Source organism: Catharus ustulatus, chromosome 15 (genome assembly GCF_009819885.2).
Source record: "Catharus ustulatus isolate bCatUst1 chromosome 15, bCatUst1.pri.v2, whole genome shotgun sequence".
NCBI classification, from domain to species: domain Eukaryota; kingdom Metazoa; phylum Chordata; class Aves; order Passeriformes; family Turdidae; genus Catharus; species Catharus ustulatus.
The window spans coordinates 11,101,359-11,110,083 of record NC_046235.1 but is presented as its reverse complement, the minus strand read 5'-3'; positions in this window follow the sequence as shown (position 1 = coordinate 11,110,083).

The window sequence follows — 8,725 nt, the reverse complement described above, 5'->3', positions numbered from 1 at the left end:
TGTCCAAGGAGGAGGAAAGGCTGGTTTCAATGAATTTGCCATTTGGGTCCCACAGACTCCGTGTGCCCGGCTGGTGCCAGGCAGTGACTGCCCACAGCCAGGAGCCCATGCACAGACAGGCAGTGGCAGCACAGCCAAAACCCCCAGAAATAGGAGCAGGCTAATTTTAACTCCATGGACAGCATTTGATATGGAAGCAGCTGGTGTCATCCAAAACTCTGGGCCTGTCGAGCAACCCGAGTGCATTGCTGAAGCAAATATGTTCATTTCCACACAGAGACCTGATTTTAGCTTGCACTTGACTCATTATAAATCAGAGCTGTAAATTTGTAACCACAGACACGCAGTGCCCAAATTCATATATTTAATGCCATTTCTTTAGAAAAGTGAGGCATAGCTTATCTATTTATCTCACCCTGTAATCCATTGCATTGCAGGTATGTTTCATGTTTCTAACTGGTGAAAAGGTTTTCTGGTCATACTCCCTGTGTTCCTCTCTTGTGAAAAGGAGTTCTACAGTGAAAAGTTGATTTGCTAGACATGCTAATTGCTGAGAGTGCATCTAGGCAGTCATCTCTGTGTGCTTGGGTTACCTTCTTTTTGGCAGCTAACACAAACTTCCTGGGTAGAAAACCCCTAAAAATACAGAAGGGCTTTAATTTTATGTCTTCTGGAGAGTGACAGAGGTAGCATGTGTCAAACTTCAGCTCAAGTGTCCCACAAGCAATTGATATTGCTTAATTATTGGAAAGTCTCTCAAAAGCAGAAAAGCCTAATTTAACGTGCATGCAGCTGCATTGGAAAATTGTCACAAAGGTGGCTTTGAACTCCAGCTTGTGCTGCAGGCCTTGATCCAACCCTGTAAGGGGCTGTCCCCTGCCCTCTGTAACTTTTGGAAATTAGGAAATGGCAATAGAAAGGCACTGTGTGTCTGCACTGTGGGGCACAGGGAAGCCAGGGCTTTGTCTGCCTGCCCTCCCTGCTGAAAATAAAGTTTGCTTTTGCTTAGAGAGCTTGTCAGTAAATGAGTTTAAAATGCTATAGGTTAAATTAGCAGCAGAGGTAGAGGTGAGACACAGTTCTTAATAGTATTTGTGAGAAGAGGACAAAGTTCCTCCCTCAGGCAGTGAGAACACACCACTCAATTTTCTTGCTATCTTCTGCAATAACAGGGAGGAACTTCTCTAGGAGATAACAGCGTTAGGGACAAAGTTCTTGGATACCCCAAACCTACTAATTAATGCAAATGAAAAAAAAACATTATAAAGAAGATACTCAGGCAACAAAGGGAATTAAGTTCCTTTCAAGAGGCAGGTCCTGCCTTCAAGTTTGCCTCACTCCCTGATCTGCTGAGGAAATACTTGATCGTCCACGGTTTTGTCCTTTGGAGCTGGGAGGGTCCACACTCCATCCAGCCTTGGCCATTGTCACAACCCTCCGGACCAAGCCTACAGATGATGGGCCAGGTGTTTATTGTGCCTTAGGCTGGGCTGTGGTTCCTGCCCTGCTGGGCCAGGAGAGGAGGGCACTGCCCAGCCCTGTCCATGCTGCAGGGCCATGCTGCCCAGCCCTGTCCATGCTGCAGGGCCACAGGCAGCCTGTCCTCCCTGGCTGGGGCACAGGAAGAGCCGGTGGTGTGTTATGGTAGCACAGTGCTGGATAGGGAATTCTGGCTGTGAATGATGTGCTGTTAGGGAATCAGAGCAGCCTGAGCTGCTGCAAGGCAGAGCACAGGGTGAAAAAAATCCAAGTCCCTGTGCTGTGGTTCTGGTTATCTGCGTTACCTACAGTTCTCAGTGCTGTGAAAAGACACCCACTGAGAAGCTGCATTCTATTTTCTGGCCACTTTTTTCCCCTGTAGCACCTCTACCTCTTTTCTCTTTCCCCTGCCCACGAGCCATGTTTAGGAGCAGGCTTTGGAGCCCTGTGGTGCTCTCTGCACAACCCAGCCCACATCACCGCTGAGGGTCTTGGGCACCATTTCATCTTCTCTCAGCCCAGGACACTAAAGGAAGCACTGTGGGTTGGCTGCCTGCAGAGTACCTCATGAATGAAGTGAGACATTCAGAGGGGCAGAGTTCACCATGGCTTCACCCCCTGTGCCTGTGCTGGAGCTGCCCTGGCTGGCAGTGGAATCTTCTCTTGCCTTGGAAAGCACAATCTTCCTGGGCTTCCTGGGGCAAGGGTAAGAGATGCTCATGCGGGCAGCAGGACTGAGCCAAGCATACTGTGGGTTTGGAGCTCCTGGTTTGCCAGGATGCTCAAATGACCACTCTTGATGAGCCTAAAGGTAAGAGCAGAGCTTGGTGTGCCAGCAAGAATGCTGCTCTCTGAAAAGGAAAATCATATCCCTGCCTCTATTCCCCACCTCGGAAAAGCCTCAAACAGTCTGAGAACGTGGTTAATATGCTACAAAATTCAAGTATTACCTACCTCTATAAGCCATCAGTTTGGTTTTGAGGCTCTTGCTGCCAGCAATTGGTGTCAGTGCTGAGTCTTGAAGTGGCAAGTCTCCTCTCCAGCAGCTCCTGTCTGAGGTCTGGAGGCTGTCTGGAGTGGTGGGTTACATTTCTAATGTTCAGATCCCAGCTTGTGAGTGATGGCATGGCGGGAATGTCAGCTGTATGGGAATAAACTGCAGCAATTTATTCCCTCCAGCCTGTTTGAAAGTCAACAGGGTGGCACCATTAGCCAGAACAAAACAGGTCCAGTGTTGTGAGATACAACGGTGGCCAGATCCGTAATTGCTTATAATTTGAAATGCTAATAGCCTTGAGTGCTGGAAAGATGCCAGCTCAGGTCGATTGTGGCTCTTTAATTGAAAGAGAAGAGTAGAAAAACTTCATTAGAAACAGGACCCTCTTATACAGATTGGGAATGTAAAGAATTTCCTATTCACTTGGGATATAAAGAAAACCTGAACTTCTTCCCAGATGCTGAAGAATGCAGGGAGATATCTTGGTGGAGCCAGCATATGTTTAGCTGGCTTGAGTAACCTCATGTAACCACCCTCCAGACTTGGCAGTGCAAAGCTTGTGAGAGCTGAAGGGATGTTGTGATGATGGCAGAGGTGCTGGGCCTTTACACTCTGAAATTTCACACAAGGTGCACTATTCAGTGCGGTGTTGTGGGGAGGGCATTTCTGAAGGGGAGGGTTGTGTCCATGCCAGTGTCACTGCAGCAGCGTGGTGGGGACACCTGTGCTCCCAAAGCCTTGGAGGAATTGCTCTGTGTGGGTGCACAAAGGGAGGATCCCCAAACCAAGCTGCCCATTGCTCTGTGGGTGTCTATAAACAAATTGGTGCTGGTGTGCCTCCACAGCAGTGCTCTTCCATGGCTGAGAGCTGCACTGAGGGTATCCTGCTCAGGCTTGGCTTGGTCAGGCTTCATCAGCTCTGTGGCCATGAAATAACCCAGCTTTGCAGAGCCCTGCCCAGCAGTGTGAGGTGCAGAATAATTAGTTACCTTTTGTGGGATTCCCCAGATTCCCGGTTTGAAAACATGACTTGCAGTTTGCTTTCCTGCAAGCACCAGCCCTCAGATTTTTCCTGTTGCCTTCCTGCTTTATTCATACTGAGTCCCAGAAGCTGTGTGAAAAGGTGGTAAATTACTTTTGGCTAAAGCATCTCTCCTGGCAGTCTTATTAATGGTTGTTGCTACATTTTTTGTGTCGCTGCAAACCGTATCAAGAGCATTTGGGCTCAAGGGTGGGATGAATCCTGCCCTCCAGCACAGGCTGTGGTGTAGCAATGCTCTCCCCTTCTTCTGGACAAGACATTCTGCCACAGATCAATGGGATTTAGAGGGATCCCCTCACCAGACAGTCCAGCCCGAGGAATTTAAACTATTATTCACCTCTTGGGGGCGTGATTCCCAGATGAACTTTTGAAGCCTTTTGAATGCAGGGGTGGTGGGAAGAGACTGGCTATTCCAGCCATCTTAAACCCTTCCCAAAATGGAAAAGCAGCAGGTGCAAAAGCCACAAATGCTGGGGCCCTTCTTCCTGAATTGCTTTGACAAGGGCCTCTGAAGTGACATTTCAATTTATACATCAAATTCTGAGGCAGAAAAATAGAGACTTTTTTTCAATTTTAATTTTTTTTTTCCCCAGAGATTTCTGAATGAGGAGTGCAGGTAACAAAAATCTTCTTGTGGAGATGAAGGGATGTGTCCTGTTGAAAAGCCAGGTATCTTCAGTGGCAAGTTGGTGTCTGAGATAGTATTGACAGTAAAAATTGCATAATTCTGACTATTGTATTCAGAGTTCAGGCAGAAACTTCTCACTTCCTGAGGAAACCCAGCACATCTTCCCACTCTTGCATGGGCATAAGCTGGTGTTTGTGTCACAAGGGAGCTTGAGATAGGGAGGGAGCTTGGCAGTGAGTGCCGTGAATTTTGGGAGAGAGAAGCTCCAGGTAGGCTGGCAGGTCCCAGCAGGTGTTTCCAGGAGTTCCCAGGTCACTGTGGCAGTCACAGGCTGGCTGGGCTCTGGAAGGGAGGGTGCTGAGCAGGGGGTGCCAGCACAGATTCTGCAGCTGCCTGCAGGGCTGGGTGAGGCTGGGGTGCCCACTGCTGGGGACAGCCACGGCTCTTCCTCCAGGAGAGCCCCAGGCAGGGCAGAGAACGCGACTGTGAGTTGGGCATCACCATTTGTGAGAGAAGAGAGACCCTGGGAGGTTTCAATCACATGGAGATGTCACTGCCAGAGGATGTCCCAGCCTGCCTGGTGTCCCCAGGCAGTGGAGGGGCTGTGGGTGGGTGCTGGGGTCTCCCTGAGCCTCCCCTCCTGCCTTCCCACACTGGGGGCTCCACGTGGGTGATAAACTCTGCTAGACTGCGCCAGGCTTGGCTGGCTACACTTAGTCAAACCTGTCTGAAACTGGGCTCACCAGTAGGCTCAGCCAAGTCTGATTAAACTGAACCCATCTCTAACAGTACACTGCTCCAACCCCAGATTTGGGCTGGTACAGTTCCTCTGGCTTCAGAGGAGCCGTGCAGGTTTATGTGAGGGCTGTGTTTGGACAACAGGAACACATTTGACCTTTCTCCTGACATTGTTGTTCCATTTAAGATCTGATGTTCTAAGTGAGCCAAACAGATCAGTAGTTTTAGCCTAGGTGCTTATCATGGGCATCTTGTAAATTCGGATTATCTCTGACCATGCTAGCCAAATACTCTTCTAAATTATTCTGGTGCATATTTGTAGCTTCAAAGGGATTGAGCAAGTGTGGTGGAAAAGGACTGCAGATGGGCAATTTGGAACTTTGTTACTACATAACAGAAATGGCATTGCTGGCAGATATCCTCAGTCATCTGTCAGTATTAACTTCTGAAAGCAACTTAGCAGAGGTGCCTGCTTGCTCTCCACATGCTGAATGCCAGGAACAATATTTTAGTGGGGAGGCTGGCTAGGCTCAGATTAAAGTTCCCTCAGAGTGTAGCAATAAAGACATTACTGGATGCTGCCTCAAGGCACATCTTTATTGGGTGCTCTTACAGCTCTCTTAGTGCTCCTTTCTGGCAGCACTCCCTGGGGTTTAATTTCAGGTATTTTGATGTATCTAATGTATTTTCCACTGTAATTCAAACCTGTGCCAGTCTAGGCTATACAGACTTGTCCATAGGCAGTTTGAGGAGTGGTTGGATGCTCGCCAGCCCTGGGTGGGACACTTGCCCTGGTATCTGTACTGATGTGTCCCCTAGCTGGATCCTCTGCAGACTGCATCAAGATACAGCTCTGCAGAACATGTCAGAGTTTTATGTGAACTTCCCTGTGGATGTGGGCCTAGGTTTGCAGCTGAGACATTTCCAGAGAGAAATCTTTTATCCTGGCCTTTCCCTAAGCTACCCTCTCGCTAAAGCAGACGGGATTGCACTCACCACGATCTCTCATTCCATTTCCCATCAGTACAGTGGTTCCTACAGGTGGGTTTTCCCCTTGGTGCTTAGGAGATGGAGTTAGATTGTCGAGGCAGAGAAAGTGGCTCCAGGCAGAGCTTTTCCCCTGGCTGCCCAGGCAGGGATGGTCAGGACACGTGCAGAGCGTGGCTCGCTGGCCCTTGGCTCGCGCCGCCCGCGCTCGCTGTTTTTAGCTCTGGCAGAGCTCCCTCGGCGTGCTCAGGATGCCGTCCCGACAGCTGCACCCTCTTGATGGACACACCAGCACCTCTGGCCCTCGAGTTTGCAGGTTTTCATGACCATAAACAAGGGCATTTAAAAGTTATATTGCCTGTGCTCTGGCAGAAATATTCCTCCTGACTTCCATGTATGGCACAGCACCTTTTATCAGCATTTAGGGACTGGCAGCTGCAGGAAGAGGCATGGAAGTTGGTGGGAAGCCTGTTTTGTGGCTAGACAGCAGGCTTAAGTGCTTAAGGCAGAGCCCAATTGTCAGTATAAATAGTTCTCTGTAAAGACAGTGAAAATGGTTCTCATACAAAGCAGCTGAATTGGGATCAGCAAATTAATATCTCTTGTGAAACTCACACCGATGTGTTGAGACCTGCTGTCTCTGTCAGGTCTGGGTGTGAACTGGGTATCTTGGAAAGGCAGTTTTCCAGGTGGGGATTGTGAGCCTCTGCAAATACCTTCAGTGGAGGAGCTGGATCAGAGAAGGCTGGGATTCTCTCTGGTTTTATATATGGAGATGGTTTTGTTTGTCCTAAATAATTTTTAGATAATTTTTAGGAAAAGAGCTTCATGCTCTTCTCCTTGGGACTGCTAGATTTTTGAGCTGCAGGAATTAAACTCCTGACTGAGGAGTTTAAAAGTAATTTCACCCTAAAAGTAAGTGTCTACCTCTGTTTCTATCCCATTCTTTGCTTCTAGAAGGGCATTGTGTCTAATTCCATGCAGCATCAAAGACTGTGTCAGCAAGGATTTGCTTGTGATATTTCCCATGTAAATAATTTTGCCTAAAACCTCTTTTATCCCTAAATTGCCACAGGCATCTGAAGGATTTTCATTTATGTCAGACATGAATTAGTCAGGTCTTAATCTTTTGTGCTGTTCTTGATGTGCCTGTGGCTGCCAGAACAGCAGATGGCACCAGCACCCTGTGCTGCTCACAAAGCTCAGGTACCTCAGCACAGCCTTGCCTGTCACCAAGCTGCTGAAACAGTACAGGGAAATTTAGCTCCAAAATCCAGCTTATGGCAGAGGTGGAGTTTTTTTGTTTGTTTGTTTGTGGGGTTTTTTTCTTGTTGCTTTGTTTTTGGGTTTTTTGGTTGGTTGGGTTTTCTCAGTTTTGTTTGTTGTTGATTTTTTTGTTTTGTTTTGTTTTTTAATCTAAGCAACTTCATAGACAGTTGGAGACTGTAGTTTTACCTCTAATTCCCCCTCCCCTCGTGGGTGCCTCACTGTTTGATGGTTTGCAGCTGAACAAAGAAACAGAAGGTTTGATTCCTGCTGGGTGGGACAGAGCTCCTCGTTGCCCAGGTGGGCACAGAGCAGCCGCCCCAGGGCTGGGACAGAAGGCAGCCAGGGGCAGCTGCAGGTTGGGATGAGCTGCTCTGCCAGCTCCCCTGGCCAGGACCATGTCTGGGTGTGACACCACTGAGCAGGAGCTGCAGCCCCTGTCTGCAGCTGGCCCAGCACTCTGACAAGCCCCCAGTTCTTTGCCTAGGAAGCTTCAGCACTGGCAGTTCTCCACAGCAAAGCCTGGACATGAATTTCAGCATTCAGCAGGTACAGCAAGAGAAAGGAGTGGAAAACAAAGTCAGGAGGTGGAAGTCAGGAGGAAAGGACAGAAGAGATTGCATTCATTAATTGTGGTGCTGTTGAGTTGCTCTTCTCCCCTTGCCATGTGGGTTACAGGAGAGTGGCAGAGCTCTGAGCAGAGCTCTGGTTTGTTGTCTAGCAAACATCTGTACGTGTGCTTTACCTGAGGCAAGCTTATGGGACCATTAGTGAAAGCTTTTAAGTTGTCAGGTCAAATCTTCCTAAGCAGAGTTGTTGAGGCTCTGTGGCCTGGTTTTGTAGCTGGTCCTTGCCTCTGTCTTGAGTTTCTCCTTGGTGTCTTTCTGTGCATCTCTCATTCTGACCTCATCTGTGCCTGTTCCCATGGCCTTGCTCCTGAGCTGTGTAAATACCCGAGGTGCAGAGGCTGTGTGCTGGTGCCTTGTGAGGATGCAGGGCTTGGTCCTCCCATGGGCTGTGGGCATGTCCTGGATCCAAGAGGAGCAGCTCTGCCCTGAGCACATGGGAGAAAGAGGGTGTTTGCAGCAGCATATGGGAGAGAAGATTGATCTTCTGAGGGATTTGAATACCCAAGTCCATTAAAGTTCCCTGGGAAATAACTCACATTCATGCTGGCATACCTTGGAAATAATTTAAAATTAAGTACCAAAACCCAATGCGTTGCAAGACTCTCAGCAAGTAATTCTGAACCCATTAGGAGATTTGTTCTAATTTTGAAAATAATCTTCCTATTTTAAATATTGCTTTGAATGTATTTTGAACTCGAATATTTGGCAGAAGGGGAGCAATTAAATCAAAGGAAAGATTATATTGTGTTACTTTAATTGTGATGGATTGAGTCATTTGCTGAAGGAAAATATCTACAAAGCATGTCTAAGTGCAGAAACAAAACTGAAAACTGTTCTTGGCTGTTCTCTTCCCTGTGATGGATATATATTTATGTAATGCATTCCTTCTCATATCTTGATAACACCATGGGCCCACAGTGAACAAATTAACTCCACTGAGAACTACAGTGAGATTGACT